Here is a 15,988-nt window from a genome sequence, read left to right on the forward strand (position 1 = left end):
AAGTGGCTAAAAACCCATGTCCCAGCTTCGAGGTAGCCAGATGGAAGGAATTCTCTCTTATTCAGCATTTTTGTTCTTTAGCCTTTTAACTGATTGGATGAGGCCCACCCATATTAGGGAAGGCAACTGCTTTACTCAATCAATTTAAAACTTTAGAGACCAGAAACACCATCAAGCACATTCCTGTTCATGTTTGACCAGATGTCTGGGTGCCCATGTCCCAGTCGAGTTGATGCAAAGTTAACTAACACAAAGGCTAAAGCCATGGAACACCTGGGTGGCTCAGTGATTGAGCCTCTGCCTTGCTCAGGTCATGATCCTGGGGTTTGGGGATCGAGTCCCACAACACGCTCCCTGCATAGAGCCTGCTTCTCCCTCTGCCTGTGTCTCTGCCTCTCTCTTTGTGTCTCTCATGAATAAATAAATAAGATCTTTAAAAATAAATAAATAAATGAAGGCTAAAGCCTGCAGAACCAGTAGCACTTCACAGAGGAGAGAGCTAAAACTCTAGTAAGATTTGCAGGCCAAGTAGGAATGGCTAATAAAAGGAGGTGGCTGGAATATTTCCTTACAATCCTTACATAGGCAAAGGCGATGAGAAGTTAATTCTCATCTGTAGAATGATGAAATCTAAGTAGATGACTTTACAGACTTTTCCAGGTCTCAAAGTTCCATTCTCTCCTTAATCTAAGGTTTTAAATCTGAGTAAATCTCTTAATGTTCCATTAAGAGAAATGAGTATTGTAAGATCGTTTTGGAAAGAAATGGTATTTCGTTATTTACTAGTTACAGGAAAAACTACTTATTTACAAGATTTTTAATGCTCCAGGAAACATTGCTGGTGTTTTACAAGACATAGCCTTCTGAAACTACTCATTTTGTTTGTTTTCATTTTATTGTTGGAGTCATGATTAATTATTAGATTCTTTGGATAAAATTATTTCCTTCAATCAGAAGTACCTGCACAGGAGCTGGTATAGCCACTCTGGAAAACAGTATGGAGTTTCCTGAAAAAGTTAACAATAGAGCTACCTTACCAACCAGCAATTGCACTATTAGGTGTTTTCCCAAAGGATACAGACATAATGATCTGAAGGGGCACCTGCACCCTAATGTTTATAGCAGCAATGTCCACAATAGCTAAACTATGGAAAGATCCCAGATGTTCATTGACAGATGAATGGATAAAGAAGATGTGGTGTATGTATACAATTGGATACTACTCAGCCATCCAAAAAATGAAATCCTGCCATTTGCAGCAATGTGCATGGAACTAGGTGGTATTATGCTAAGTGAAATAAATCAATTGAGAAAGACAATTATCATATGATTTCACTTATATGTGGAATTTAAGAAACAAAACAGAGAGTCATAGAGGAAGGAAGGGAAAAATAAAATAAAATGAAATCAGAAAGGGAGACAAACCATAAGACTCTTAACTCTAGGAAACAAACCTAGTGTTGCTGGAGGAGTGGGAGGTGGGGGCATGGGGTAACTGAGTGATGGACATTAAGGAGGGCACCTGATGTAATGAGAGCTGGGTGTTATACGAAATGGATGAGTTGCTGAACTCTACCTCTGAAACTAGTAATAAGCTGTATGCTAATTAATGAATTAAAATAAAATAAAATAAGCACCTGCAAAGGATGCAAAGAAGAGGTGGTAAAAGTAAGAGGGAAAAATCCTACACTATAAGGTGTTATGGAAGCCAAAGAAGTAAATCAAGAAGGAAGAGATGAGGGCAAGATTGTTTGCTCCAGAGATATTAAGGCAGATGAAGTTTTGAGAAAAGGCTATCAGATTTGGTGATTAGGATATTCAGCTCAGTTTTAGTTGAGGACTGAAAGTCATAGGAAGCTGAGCAAACAGTCTTGGTGTTGCCTAATATGATGACATTGAGATGGATTCAGAAATCAGGGTATTTAAATCTTTTCTACCAATGTTTAGCAATTTGAGGACATGAGTGGAAAAGTAGAGAGCAGTATGGGATGGGGTGTGTGTGTGTCTGGTACTTGGGCTCAAAGTTTTAAATGGTGCCAACGGGTTTAAGGATTGCAGTTTGTTAGAAAAAAAAGCATTGAAATATCTGAGGATGGGATTTTGTTTCAAAAAGGAAGCAAATGAAGTCAGAAGGTCAGCAGAGGATCAGAACAGGATTTTCAAACTGTGATCCCTGTTTCAACTTGATCAGTGAGTCAGAGATAAGGCCAATCTGTGTTGCTCTTAATACCTTCCTCCACTAAACCTCACAGATGCTTGGCTGTGATCAGTTTCAGATATTAGGGCTCTATGCTAGGTATCTTCTGTTTGTCCCCCTGGGTCCACTCTCCATCTATGACCTGGGAGACTGTCCTGTAAAGATCACATCAGTGAGTTATCTCGTCCTATGGCTTCTGTTTGGATTTGGCCATTAGGGAGCACATGTGTGAGATTGGAGAGAAGGAGGGAAAATGTGGTGGAGACATTCATTCCTCTGGTTCCTTTCCTACAGAGTCATCTTGTTCTCTCCCCTTCAGGCCTAGAGGTGGTAATAGCACCCCACTTTCTTAGCCTTTTGTGATTTCTCTATGCTCTGCCACACCTTTGAAATTGCCTGGAGAAGTTACCCTGCATATGCTTTACTTCCTCAAATTACCCAAGTTGAATGTTCCATCTGGAGCCTGTCTGACACAAGTTTTATATAAGATTTCATTATAAGAAGTTGTCATCACTAAAAAGATATTCGGAACCAGTAGACTAGGACAGAGGTTGGCAAACATTTTTTTTTTCTAAAGAATCAGATAGTAAATATTTTTGGTTGTATAGGTCATACCGTATCACACAATGTCACCACTCCTAGATTCTGCTGTTTTAGTGAGAAAGTAGCCATAGGTGTTAAGTAAATAAATGAGTGTGACTGGGTTTCGATAAAACTTTATTTACAAAGACCTGGCAGTGAGTTTTTCTTTTGGCCTATATAGGCTATAGTTTTACTGATTGATCCATGATCTGGGACAAGCAGATCTTGTCTTCTGTTTAAGCTATGAGAGTGGTTCCCAGTCTGGGAAGACTTTGCCCCCTAGGGGATGTTTGGCAGTGTCTGGGGACATTTTTGGTTATCACCCCTGGAGGAAGGGGGATACCGGCATCTAGTGGGCAGAAGCCAGGGATACCACTAACTATTCTGCAATGCACCTGGCAGCTCCCCACAATAATCATCCTGCCTAAAATACCAGTGCTGCTGAGGTTGAGAAATTTGGTCTTCACGAGATTAAGTAGATTGTCAATTTGCTCACCGTGTCAATGTGACTTAGTGAAAACAATCACAGAATTAATTCTGTTTTTTTTTTTTTTCTGGCTCCAATTTTAACATTATTTTACAGTACTTAGAAAACTGGGATACAATGCATTTATAGGAAATGTGATGGTGTCCTCACTCATGTTTTCATCCCTCAAATCAGTAGACATGCCAATGTACCTTAACTGACTTTATTTTTTTTGGCCCCTAAATATCTTTTGGATAGATAGTGAAAGTATTCATGCCTCTTTTAGCAAAATTGTATCCGTCTAGCATCCTGAAACTGTGTCTTGGATTTCCTTGGCTTCCTAGTTAAGATTAAAGACTGCCTGGTGAAAGGGTTACATTTGGTGCAAGGGAACAATTATGAACATGGTGTAAGTGTGGGTGGTAGGTGTGTGTGTGTGTGTGTGTGTGTGTGTGTGTGCGTGTGTGTGTGGTGCAGGTGGCGGTGAGTAGCTGGGCCTGAGAAAGAGGGTGTGTTGTCTTTGTGGGCATGTCAGCAGGTGGGCTAGTGTAGAGAGATGGCGTTTATGAAGGTCTCAGGAGTTGGGAGAGGTGAGACATTGTATTCACCGGGAAAGGGAAGAAGAATGACAGCTGGACAAATGAATGATTTAGGGAAGGTATGTCAGGGGCGTGTGGCTCTGAGCTGGTTCTTTTGATTATAATCTTTCCGGGCTCTTGTGTTTCAGACTGGCCCCCTTAACATTTCAGAAGGGGAAGGAGAGGAATGGATAATTCTACTGTGAATATCTATTCTTTTTGTACTGTGGGTTTTCAATGAACCTATATATTACCCTAAAACTACTAAACCAGAGCAAAGTTGCAACATTTGTATTCCCTAAACTGTAGTTCTTTTGATTAACGTCCTTTTTAAATGGAAGAACACATATTTCACCCCCATCCCCCACCCCTACATTGTTAATTAGTGGACAAGTTGAAGACAAGGACACATGGGGTTTGGTGTCTGGGTGACATCATAATTTTGATCAGCTGAACAGCCTGGTAGTGGCCTTGAAGAGATGTTTAACTTTTGGAAATCCCTTTTTTATTGCAACCAAAGCTATTAGGTTTTAAGGTCCATGAAGATGAGATAAACAGTCATAAAGGGCTTTGAAATTCATACACAGTGTTTTACAGTATTTAATCACTGTCACTTAAATATGGTGATGTTAAAGTGACATCCGTACACTGGCAAAAATCCAATCATCAACTGCTTAGCAGGGTACAAAAAATTTGGAGGCCAGTGGATGCGATGTTACTTATAGGTGATTGCAGAGTCATTTTTTGCAAGTTTTGGAATATCCTGCCCTTGGTGAACTGCTGTGGAAAGCAGCTCTATATCTTTTTTATTCTTAAAATTAACTTTAGAGCTCTTGTTTTAGTGCACACTTCTACTGTAGTCTAATTTGTAGATTGACAATCCTTGTAAGATCATTTAAGGCTAATTCTGACCCTGAATACCAGTGAAAGAAATGCAATAAAGACATTCAATCAAATTGAGCCAATATATTAAATACACAATTTAATCTCAAAATTGGTGATTTCCTATGTGCCAGGCAATATACTGAATGGTTTACATGGATTATTATTTTAATTCTCCTGATTAACTGGGGGGTGGGTAAGTACAGTTATTGTCACCCTCATTTTACAGATGGAGAAAACTGAAGTATGAAGGCATTACATAATTGTCTCAACATCACACAGGAAGTGTTGCTGTTGGAATTTGTACACCGGCAATTTAGTTTCACAGCCTATACTTAACCACTTTTTTACATTGCTTTCCTCTTCTATATTTTTGGTGGTGGATGTAAGAAAATAATTTTGAGGGCATTATGGCAAGTTAGATATTAATAACCCAGGTAATAAATCATCTGTCTGTAATACAAGAAAGCTGTTTGGTCTTGGGGAAGTCACAGAAATTTGCATCAGTAGAATGAGGGATTGTATTGAGTCATGTCTAAAGTACCTTTTCTACTTTTAGCATGGTGATACCAAGATGGTGGGATAGATGTTTTTTAACCATATCCTTCAGTCAAATGATCATCCTTTTAGTATTAAATTATTTGGAATAGATACTTCCCAAATTTGGAATAATTTCCCATTTCTTCTTTGACCTCATGGGTTGATGCTTAGAGGGAATTAGAAACTCCACAGAGAAAAAGGAGAATATCGTGTAAGTCATACTGCTTCACTAAAGGGGTGTTTGGCCAGTATAGAAAATACACAGAATTTTGGAACTGTAAAGGACGATGATCTAACCCATTCCCATTACAGGTGAGGAAGCTGAAATCCAGAGAGGTTCAGGGACATGTTCAAATTCATAAGGCTATCTCGTAGTAGACTTCGCTACAATTATCTAGATCCAGATTCCAGGCCTCTTCTAGCACATCGCAACCACTTTTGCCTTCATTTCCTCAAGTCATGAAAAACCACTGGCCTATTTTAATCTGGGCAGTTTAGTGGAATAGAAAGATCTGAGTAAGACTCTCAGCTCTACCGTTTACCAGATGTGAACCATGGGAGAAAGTTAAAATAATAATATATGTGTGTATTCACATATATATATTTATTATTATTTTTTGTTTTTATTGAAGTTTGATTTGCCAATATGTAGTATAACACCCATTGTTCATCCTATCAAGTGTCCTCCTCAGTGCCCGTCACCCAGTTACCCCAATCCCCTGCCCACCTCCCCTTCCGCAACCTCACATATATATTTATATATAATGTCCAGGGTTTATATGTAATGTTTGGGAGCATCAGACTGAACCTTAGAGCTGACTTAGTACCCTATGTCAGTACTGAGTACTGACCTACAATGGGGCTATATTAGTACCAAGCAATAGATCTGCAATTGTTGAATAAGAACATATGGGAACAAAACAAAGGTCAACCTAATTTGTAATTGACACCAAATGCTGGGGGAATGAAGCTGGTCTGCTGTGGTTTTCAGTCAGTTGAATAGAGTTAAGTGGTGAGAATTCAAACCATAAGAAGGGTGAAGGAGGATGAGTGAACCAAATTCCAAAGAACCTGCCCCCCTTCCTCCCAAATCAGTACAATGGTCACGATGAAGGGAATGGTTCCACTTTATGGAAGCCATTATTATCTGTCAAGTTAAATTAGTGTTGTTGGGTTCAACATCATTAGCATTGTAGACCTGTTTGCTTTGAATTTGTCAGGTTGTTTGATTTTATTAAATACTAACTACAGTCATAAGTAGCTTGTATATCATTTTGTATAATGGATTTAAGTAACATTATTATTATATGTGAGATTAAGTAAAATATTAGAGAGATAGAAGGTGTTTTCTTTTTTAAGAACTAGTCATACATTTTCTTATTTAAAATGTGAACAAGAGGGGCACCTGGATGGTTCAATGAGTTAAGCAGCTGCCTTCTGCTCAGATCATGATCCCAGGGTCCTGGGATTGAGTCTGGCATGAGGCTCCCTGCTCAGCCGGAAGTCTGCTCCTCCCTTTCCCTTGGGCTCTCCATCAGGTTGTGCTCTGCTCTTTCTCGCTCACTCTCTCAAATAAAATTTATTTATTTATTTATTTATTTATTTATTTATTTATTTATTTAAGAAAGCAAGAGCACAAGCAGGGGGAGCAGCAGGCAGAGGGAGAGAGAGAAGCAGGCTCCTCATCGAGCAGGGGGTCTGGTGTGGGGCTTGATCCCTGAGATCATGACCTGAGCTGAAGGCAGACAGACACTCAACTGACTGAGCCACACAGGCACCCCAATAAATAAAATCTTTAAAAAAATTTTTTATTTTTCTAGTTCAATTTCCTAAAAAGACCTCACAATACTTGCCACACCAGTAGCAGTAACAATGAGCTTCCCCTCTAGTGCCCAGCATGGGCTCTCTACATACAATTTCCAGTAAAAAGAGTGAGGGATCTTTGGAAAAGTGACTGATCTCAGTACAGGGAAGACTACATATAAAAGGTGCCTGGGACATTGATCCTACTAGCAAGCAGGGAAGCTATCAAAGACTCTAATGGTTGTATCAGAAGAATTTAGGAGCCATCAAAAGGGGGCACCTATCATCCAGAGATGCAATAATTTGAACATTAGTAAAAATAACAATTCTTTTTTTTAAAGATTTATTTATTTATTTTAGAAAGAGAGAGAGAACAAGTGGGGGATGGTGGAGAAGGAGAGAATCTTCCAAGCAGACTCCCCACTGACTGTGGAGCCTTTCTTAGGGCTCAGTTTCATGATCCACGAGATCACAACTTGAACTGAAACCGAGAGTCAGAGGGTCAATCAACTAAGCCAGGTGTTCCAAAAATGACAATTCTTAATTTACAATATTAATGTAATCACATCATAGATGTTCATAGCAGTGTTGATAAAAATGATAAAATATTGGAAACAATCTAAGTATTCAAAAATAGCAACATGTACTCACATATAAGAGTGTCATTTAAACCTTGTTGTAAAAAAAAAATAAACCTTGTTGTAGAAAAATAATTCATGATTTAGGAAAATGTTTAAGATACATTATTAAGTAAAAATACAAGTTATAAAATATGCCTATAGTATATTTCAGTTTGGCCAAAATAATATACATATGAATATGCACATGAATATGCATAGAAAATTGGATAAATATATGCTGAAATGTGAATAATCACTATGCCTGTGTGGCAGGATTATAAGTGATTTTCTTTTCTCTTTATTTTCCAATTTTCTATAGTTAGCATGAATAATTTTATATTTCCTAAATATAAAAATATAATGTAACAAATATTTATTAAACTAAAAAATCCAAATATTAAGAAAATGATAGCCTCTAAATGGAAAGATGTATTATTTTTTGGAGTACAGATAACACATGTGTTCAGATTAGGATACCTTGAATAAGAAACTATGATCTAGGTAAAGTTTTTTAAATTTTTTAAAGATAAGTAAAAAAGACTCCCCAAAATTGAGGTGACTTACCCAAGACCATCTTTACCAAGTAAAGAAAAGAAAAAAATGCAACGTAGAACATGTGGTTATAGTTTCAAAATTACATTTGCATTACTTTGAAGTCAACCTGTATTCACATTTGTGTGCACAAAGCTTTTTGCTTATCTTCTAAAGCTAGAGAAAAATGGCCAGATTTGATACAAGTGAATTTTCCATGGCCTGATGAATAAGTGAGTAAACACCGACCTCCAAGAATCTCAAGGTCTGGTCTGTGTAGATTTATAGTGATTGCGTTGCACCTCAAGAGGTATTTTCAATGCACTGGTGTAACTAGCTGGCAATTCACCATTTTAGAGAAATTCAGCCTTGCAGGGGGATCTTTCTCTTAAGTCTCCAAGTGATTTCCAAGGAAACTGACAACATCAATCAACAATCCTGAGTCAGCCAAGGAAAAAGTGCTTTGGCACATGATAGAATGTGTGAGTATTTACACCAGGCATTTTAAACTCATTTTCAGCTGACTCAAAACATCAACCAAAAATATTTGTGGGGCAATAGAATATAATTGGCCACAATTGAGGGTGCAAAGAAGAGAAATACCCAATGGAGAACAGGAAAGAAACCTCGATAGGGAACTTATCTAATTAAGCTTCCCTAACTCTGCATTCAGAAAGCTTTATTCTGACCTAACGCTGTGTCTGTTTTCTCACTTTATCAGGTCTGAGGTCTGGTGTGATTTTCTTTCCACGTTGGCTGAACTGATGATGCAAGGGAAAACAAAAATAAAGGTCTCAGGAAAAGCCAACTAGTGATTGCCAGCGGCTAAGACAAGGAGTGTGAGGCAGGACTGAGTAATGGGTAGGGTCTCTTTTTGGGGTGATGAAAATGTTCTGGAACTAGATAGTGGTTATGGTTGCAAACCACTGTGAATGCACAAATTTCCACTGAATTTTACACTTTAAAATGTGAAAATGGTTTGTTTTATGTTATGTGAGTTTTACCATAAGAAAAGAAAATCAAATGCAATGCCCTGGGGAGAATGATATGAGGAGAGATGGGAAGGTGCCCGTGTCAGGGCTACCGGAGGGAGATGGAGGGAGTCGGAGGGGTTGTAGAGACCGGGCTGGAAGCAGTGAGACTTCTGGCTCAGACCTGAATCCTGATTTTCATTGGTAATCCATTTTGGGTTCTTTCTAAGCACTACTTCAGTTTCTAATTCAGTTCACCCAAGATTTATATAGATGTCATAAGCAGGCTGTCTTATAGTCTAATGTCGCTTGTAGTTTGCTCCCCCCCCCCCGCAAGAGTATGTTTTATTTTATTTCATTTTATATAAATGCCTTTAGGTGGATATGCTCTTTCCCAATTTCATATGTCCTCCATGGATCTCTGCTATTTTATATTATTCCTGCTTCATTAATTTATGATACAGGCCTGGCACATGAAAACATTTGTGTTTGCAACACCTGATCTTTTATTTATTTACTTTTTTATTTTAAAAAAAGATTTTATTTTTTATTTGAGAAAGAGAGCACAAGCAGGGTGGGGTGGGGAGGCAGAGGGAGAAGCAGAGTCCCCGCCGAGTAGGGAGCCCTATGTGGGACATGCGCACAGTCCCAGGACCCAGAGATCATGACCTGAGCTGAAGGCAGACACTTAACTGACTGAGCCACCCAGGTACCCGTGCAGCACCTGATTTTTTTTTTTTAGGAACTTAATACATGCAAAGCACAGTGCTAGAGATAGTTTATTAAAATGAGCTCTTGCTTCAAGGAATCTTAGGATGAAGACACAATGCAAATGGCTTATTACAACACAGGCAGGGTAAGTGCTCAAATGCTAATGCAAATTAAGTATACTGGAAAGAAAGACAAATGCAAAGATCATGTAATATCTGATTGCCCTCCGCTTCTGCTCCTGCATTGAGATTTTATTTCGGTGTAAAGAGTTAAAGAAGACAAATGATATTTGTTAAGAAGCTGGGAAGAAATGCCATCAAATCTGTAACTAATAGTCATCGGGGCTTAACATTTTATTGTAACACATTTTTAGTTTAGGCCTGAGAAGCATTTTCCATCCTTAAAAAAAACAACTTTGGCAAGATGAAAAATAGGTACGATAGGATTTTTCGCACTTGAACAGCAATGCTCTCAGGAAATAAAGCTACTGTGTACTGACTCCTCCTGTGTGCTTTACATGTGTTATCACTGATCCTCACAGCAACCCTGCAGGTTTGTGGATCAGGGAAGAACTTTGACATCAGTGAGGAGGGGCACCTTGAACATTTCTTGTTTTCAATTCCAAATTGCAAACATGACTTTCTGGCTTTCTTTAGTCACATTTCTTCCAAGAATCAGAGATGACTTGTGGATATTCTCATGTTTCATTTAAAACGCATTTGTTTTCCCCTATTAGAATTTTAGTTTTATCTCTGCTTTGATAGTCGTTTTAATAAGCCAACCAACTAACCAAAATTACCTTAGTGAAAAGACTCCAAAGGAAATGAGCCGGCTCCAAAGAGAACAGGAGCCGACCAAGCGGGGCAGAGAGCTAAGCAAACTCACTCACTGTCTGAGCATTTGTTCTAGTATATCAGCCTCCCAGCCCTGCCCAGACTGTGCTTAGTCTTTATATATTCATATCCTACATGAATATGAACATGTGGACATAAATGTGTACAGAGTTATAAAGAAGCTATTGTCTCTGAGCTCCAAATTCACCCTTCTTCGCCTTGCTTTGTCCCTGGGTCACTAAGCCTTGTAAACTGATCTTTTGCCCTCGGCTGGATATTGTTTCATCAATAGAGGGCGCTGCAGGGAAGTAGCAAGAAGACACCTGGAGGCTTCCAATGTCTCTGCAGAGGCTTTGAGAGCCCAGCAGCCTTAAGGAGGCACTTGAGGGGCACCCTCAGGGTATCTGTTCCTATCAGCAGCCTCTTTGAAGCATTTTCACCCCTCTGTACCCACCAACAACTGTGGGCCACTTCTACAGAGGACCTCTGGCCCACCCGCACAGAGCAGAAGGCAGACCAGCTTCCACTCAACCATGCTCATGAGCCAGGATGAACTGCTTTTCCAGACCAGGGCCAGTCTGTGCCTTCTGCTGCTGCCTCTCTGAGAAGATCTGATTCTCAGCCGTGAGGTGGAGCCAGGAGGGCTTCTCCTAACCTCTGTTCTTTTTTTTTTTTTTTTTTTAAGATTTTATTTATTTATTCATGAGAGACACACAGAGAGAGGCAGAGGGAGAAGCAGGCTCCCCGTGGGGATCCCAATGAAGGAAGGACTCTATCCCAGGACCCCGGGATCACCATCTGAGCCAGAGGCAGACACTCAACCACTGAGCTATGCAGGTGCCCCCTACCCTTGGTTCTTTATTGCCCCGCCTTCCTCAGCCTACAGGTAGCTGCTATTTTAATTTGTGATTCTGAGCCCCTTTGAGTCCTCTTTGGTTTCTTTTAGTATTTACTTTTGGGGGTACTAAATTTGCCCTGTTTGAATAACTCTCATAGTTTCTGTCTCCCAACTGGACCTTCACTCATATAGAAGCAAAGGCTTGACAATATAGGACTGATTAAATAAATGAGCATGTATTCACTAATGGATTAATACTGTTTTCGTTATCAGTTGGTTGCTTGGTAAGGTGACTTAGATCCTGATTTGAAACGTCTTTCTGTCTTTTTTGGCGCACACTTGCTGTTATCACCTGTTTCCTACCATCACTGGCCAGAGGAGGTATGCATCCTGGACACATGCATTCTAGCTATTGGAGAGAAAGCCATGTGTCATCCTGGAAGACAATGCCCAGCCCCACAAGGTATTGTCCCTGAGCCTTAACTGAGCCTTTCACAGACTATTCCATCATTCTGGAAGCTTCTGGGCTATAAAGTAAATGGTAGAATTAGTGACTCTCATGATAATGAGCACATTGCTACATTCCCTTTGCTATAAAATGGCAAGTTGGACTTAGGCAATATTGTAAGGGACACCATATTTTTAATTTTTTTCTTTTTTATTTGAGTTGACACAGGGTTACATTATTTCAGATGTACAACATAGTGATTTGAGAAGTTTATTTATATTTTTAAGAGTACCATGCCGATGAATCAAATATTCTGTAGTATTTGGCACCTTTGGATGGTGGTGCTCATAGAAGCACTGCAGGAAGATAAGGCAAATGAATATGCAAAGTATATGTTCATTTCACCAAGGACAGATTGCTATCTGATCTCAGATAGTTGGTTCTGATATAATTAATAATACTATTGGGTGGCTTGGCTAGTTTTCTCGAAGAATGGTGCTCTATCAAGGTCTTGCCATCAAACTGTGCTGCTGACAGGTTAGGAATTCAACAGTGGAAGCACATTCAGTGGTGGGTAGCTTCAGTTACAGCACTATGAACACCATTTATGGGCTTCTTGCTTAGGCACTGGGAAGTCTGAAGAGGGGGGCTAGCTAAGAGTCATAAGATGGATCATAATGTGTATGTGGGCACTGAGAGTCTTCTCCATAGTGTACACTCTTTTGCAGGCATTAATGGGAGATTTGCTTTGTATTCATTGCCAAAGGTTCATCCACATACCGTTTCTCTGGGCATCACATCTCTTTTTCTCAGAATGTGCAGAAACAATGCTATGTGATATACATGGCTAGTTTAGAAAAGGCCATGCTGATTTCTCCAGAGACGCTTGTTCTGGGACCTGTCAGTGCTCTTCAATCCAAGTTCATCAGGAACACCTTTATAGTTAAACAGGTTTCATTTATTACTTGTAGCAAAGAAGAATGAACATCATGGGAACTGTGGGGTGTTTCAGTCAGAAGGTGTTAGAGAGAATCTATTATAGGATTTGGGGTTTGGTTGGGTGATTGGGGGAAGGTTTAAGAAAGCATAGATTTGGTCCAGATCGGATGCTGTCAGAAAGGAGTTAATTCTATGGTTGGATATTTTATAGGTGTCATAGTGGCATTTTGCCTGCACTTACACAAAATTGTGAATTGGCCTTGTTTTATTTTATCTTGTCATGGTCTCAGAGTAACCTTGTCTGAGGTCAGTATTCTATGAGATTATTTATGTCCAACAGGAGCATAACATAGCCTGGCTGTGAATGTCAGGTCAGTTCTGAACATGAGAACATCACTTCTAAACATGAGCTCTTTTTCAGAACTTTCAACTGTCATGTAAGAAGTTTGGCCATCCAGAGGGGTAATCACATACCTGGATGACAGACATGTGAATGAAGAAGACTTTGAGATGATCTCAACCCATTGTCTAGCCACAGCCACCTGAGAGACCTGGATGTAGTGAGAACTGCCTAGCTGAGCCCAGTATCTCCAGAATCATGAGTAAAACAACTGTGATAGATTTGAGCCACTGTTTTGAGGAGATTTGTTGTGCTCCTGTAAGTAGTTAGCTCTATATGCCTGAAGTTCAGGAGAGAGACTTGGCCTGGGGTTATAGATAAGGAAGTCCTTTAGCGAGGAGAAAACATTTGAAGTCATTGAAATGGATGAAATTACCAGGGAAATAATGTATGTAGAGAAAGGAGTGGGGGGGGGGGGGGGAGAACCTATGATGGCATCTTCAGTGGCAACAGTGAGGGGATCAAAAAGAAAAAAGTATTTGGAAGGAGAAGGAGGAGGGGATCAGGTAATAGATGACATCCAAGAGGAATGATGTCAAGGAAGTCAAGACTGAGCGTATCCAGAAAGAAAGGCATTTGCCAAAGAGTCAATTGCTATGGAGGGTGATCAAATAAGACAAGGATAAAAAGTGTCTTTGAGTTTAGCAGCAATGAGTTTACATCATTGACAAAAGTAGTTTCAGGCAAGTCAGGGCTGGGGGGTTGGGGGGCGGGGGTGAGGCGGGGGTGAGGCGGTGGTGGGGGCAGAATCCAGATTGTAGAGTTAAGGAAGGAAGAGAAGAGGAGAAGGAGGGGAAACAAGCCCATGGGGTTTTCCTACATCGTGCTGCCTCTCCTCAGACTCTTTGTATATAATTGTTTTTTCTATAATTCAGTAACCCATAGAATAATCACATGTCTTGAACCCTACAATTTCACAAGAGCATGGATAGATTGTATCTTCATGCATAGTTAGTGTGATACTTTAACCTGTAGTTTCCAGTTATAAATATTATTCTGTGGGTCTGTGTGCATCTGTCATTATAAGCAATTCAAAAATCCTGTTATTTCTCTTCCAAGGAAAAAAGTTCATCACTTAAAATAGTAACCTCCACTCAGTGTTCACTGGTGCCTCGTAATTACTTCAGAAAAACAATTTCAGCTTAAAAGTTATAAACTTGGGGCACCTGGGTGGCTCGGTCAGTTGGGTGTCTGCCTTGGGCTCCGGTCACGATCCTGGGTTCCTGGGATCAAGCCCCGAGTCAGGCTCTGCTCAGTGGAGAGCTGACTTCTCCCTCCCTTCTAACTCTGCTCATGTGCTCTCTCTCTCTCTTGTTCTATATCAAATAAACAAATAAAATTAAAAAATAAATAAGAGTTATAAAATCTTGAGGTGGGTCTGCAGGAGGAATAGCTTACTTTTGCCAGAGAAGTCTGGAAAATTTCTCTAGTCATAGCCCGTTAATTCATGGCCTGATCGTCTGAGCTCTCATTCCAGTTCACCATCCTGGGAACTGGTGTGGGACTCTGCTTATTCGAGTGGGGGGTCAAGACCCCCTTGGTGACAGTGAATGAGTTTGCCAGGGGATTGGGGAGAGAAATTCTTCTCAATTCAACCTGTAAGTTGGTCTCATGGCCTCATTTGGCTCCCATAAGCCTCTTTTCTACCTCTTTTCAGGGGGATCGCAGCCCATCTTCTTTATGCTCATGTTTTTCTTTTCATAGATGTATGGAGACAAGCAATATAATGAAGATGGGAATAAGGACTTTAAATGAAGAGTTTACACTTCAAAGGACTTGAAATTTATATTTCAAATGTCACTTCCAAATGAGGCTGTACACATGGACAGAACACAATAAACAGATTTGGAAAATGACATGTAGCATGCATTTTTTAACTTTATTTTATTAGATTTTATTATTTTATTCATGAGAGACACGGAGAGCAAGGCAGAGACACAGACAAAGGGAGAAATAGGCTCCCTGAGGGGAGCCTGATGTGGGACTCGATCCCAGGACCTCGGGATCATGACCTGAGCCAAAGGCAGACGCTTAACCACTGAGCCACCTAGGCATCCCTGTAGCATGCATTTCAAATGCCTGTTGCATTCTGAGCTACACTTGCTGTATTATCTTTTTACGAATCTTATGGTAACCTTGGAAATATCACCATAGAAGATATTGTGGTCTTTAAAAACATTCTTTTGTTAGATGTAAAAGTCTAAAATATACTATTATTTTTGAAAGTCTTTTTTGGCATTTCTTCATCTTTCGGAATGCCAGAAGCCTCTGAAAATGGGAAATTCCTGGACATTTCTCAGCATGGGATAAGGCCTGCCTGAGGCAATAACTTTGACTCTCTGTGGAAGGAATTCTGGGGTGTGGAGGATGATCACGTGAATGCTCAGAAGGATTTGAAAAGGTAGAAAGAAGATACTTTCACTACATATTGTGTAGTGAGCACGTTTTTATGCTTAGCACTGGACTGGGGGCTTCCCATTCTACATTTAATCATGTATGGTATGAAGCTGGAGAGCACGAAGCTCTGGGAGAGAGGGTCTGAGCTGTCATCAGAAGGGAAACTGTAGCATTTGGGACATAAAACCAGCTTATGATGAGGTTTGGGATAAGGGTAGAGGGAAAAGATCTTGGCAAATTTATTATGCACAA

The sequence above is a fragment of the Vulpes vulpes genome, chromosome 1, assembly GCF_048418805.1.
Source record: "Vulpes vulpes isolate BD-2025 chromosome 1, VulVul3, whole genome shotgun sequence".
Taxonomy (NCBI): Eukaryota; Metazoa; Chordata; class Mammalia; order Carnivora; family Canidae; genus Vulpes; species Vulpes vulpes.